This window comes from Octodon degus, unplaced genomic scaffold (genome assembly GCF_000260255.1).
Source record: "Octodon degus isolate 3935 unplaced genomic scaffold, OctDeg1.0 scaffold00048, whole genome shotgun sequence".
Lineage (NCBI taxonomy): Eukaryota > Metazoa > Chordata > Mammalia > Rodentia > Octodontidae > Octodon > Octodon degus.
This window is the reverse complement of record NW_004524624.1, coordinates 11,132,816-11,134,910: the sequence shown is the minus strand read 5'-3', so window position 1 is coordinate 11,134,910 and position 2,095 is coordinate 11,132,816.

Here is a 2,095-nt window from a genome sequence, read left to right as displayed (position 1 = left end):
CAGCCCTAGATTATATTTTTCAAAATCAGGTAACTTTGAAGCTCAGTTCAATGTAGTGTATTTATTTGTTATCTTTTTTTTTTTTTTTTTTTTTTTAAAGAACAGAGGATTGAACTCAGGCCCTTGCGCTTGCCAGGCAAGTGCTTATTCTACTGAGCTATTTCCCTGGCCCCAACAAGATCTTATCTCAAAAAAATTATAATGAAAAATAATAATTGAGAGGAAAAGCAACAAGCCATTCCTAAATTCCATTGCTCTTTGTCAGGACCAGGGAGATAGCTGAGTAGAATAAGCACTTGCCTGGCAAGTACAAGGTCCTGAGTTCAATCCCCAGTACTGAAAAAAAAAAAAAAGATCAGCTGATGCTCTCTTATCATTTTTTTTTTTAAGCAAGGAGTAGGCCAGGTGTCATGGTGCACACCTGAAATCCCAACACTCTGAGAAGCTGAGGCAGGAGGATTAGAGGTTCTGTATTTTAGAGAAGGGTCCACAGGGTGGTATTCAGGGTCTCACAACTAGATCAGACTCGTAGTGATCCACCTGTCTATAGCCTCCCAAGAGCTGGAATTAGGATTAGAAATTAGAGCCCAGTCTGGGCAATGCAGTGCAAAGGCCGTAGGTTCAATTCCTAGTACAAGAAAGAAGGTGTGCACGTGTGCGTGCGTGCGTGTGTGCGTGCGAAGCGTGTTACACCTATGTGGTAGAATGCTTCCTAGAATGTATACAGCACTGGCTTCAAACTCCACCAATGCCAAAATTTAAAGCAAAACAAATGACTTTTCTGATGTATGTGGATTTCCTATGATAGCATTTCATTTAGTTAGTTTTGAGACAGGGTCTCATTTTGCAGTTCAGGCTGCCCTTGAGCTCACTTGTAGCCCAGGCTAGTTTCCTCCAGCCTCAGCCTCCCAAGTGCTGGGATTACAGGCATGTGCCACCAAGCCCAGCTGATAGCATTTCTTAAATAAAAGAGGTAGATCCTGAAATGTTAAACACACTGGATGGTAGAACAATGGAAGGAATGACAGATCTGAGTTCATTAAAAACTGCATTTCACTTTTGCAGACATTACCTTAGGAGTGGATTTGAAGGTTTTTGTTTGGTTTTGATTTTTGTTTTGGTTTGTCTTTTGGGGAGGGGTTGAGACAGGGTCTTGCTATGTAGCTCAAGCTGTCCTCAAACGCGCAGGAATCCTCCTGCCTCAGCCTCCCATGTTGATTATAGCCGTGCACTATCACATCCAGGTAGAGTGACTTCAGGTTTTAAAACACTATTGTTTTCTTGCCTTGAATTTCCTCCTCAGAGCACTACCTCCCCAGTTACCATGGGGAGTTAACTGAGACAGCAGCCTTTTGGAAATGTCACTATTGACTTGAAAGGGTTTTTTTTGTTTGTTTGTTTTAAGGTTTTGATTTTTGCTTAACTATTCTAGTATGTTTTGAGTAAAGGGCCAAAAGAGCCTGATTTTTTATTCTAATAACATCTCTGTGACCTCAGCCAAGTCACTTAACCTTCAGGACACTTGTAAAAAATGGACAGGGCTAAGGATACAGCTAGTGGTTGAGTGCCTCCAGTGTGTCAAGCCCTGAGTTGGATCCCCATCATAAGAAAGGAAGGAAGGAGGGAGGGAGGGAGAAAGGAAAGGAGGAAGGGAGGAAGCAAGGAAGCAAGGAAGGAAAGAAAAAAGAAAGGGAGGTAAGCTCATAAACACACCTAGCTCTTCTCTCATTTCAAAGAAATCCAAGTCTTTATTTTTTTTAAAAATTTTTTTTTTATTTTAACATTTATTGTGTGTGTGTGTGTGGCCAGCTCAGCCCATCAGGGGGCGCGGCTGGCTGGCATGTGGTGCTGGGGGATTGAACCGCGGTCCCTGTGCTTTGCCAAGCTTGTTCCAAGTAGATGCCTTAGACCACTGAGCCATCTCTCCAGCCCCAAATTCAAGTCTTTAATCAAGATTATGATCTGATGCAGGGACTTAAAGTTCAACATATCAATACTTGATGGAAAATACCTGTTCCTTATTATGCCTAAGATGTTTGAAATGCAGTGAGATAGTGAGGTTAAGCTTAATAGTCTAAATCGTTTGATAATAACA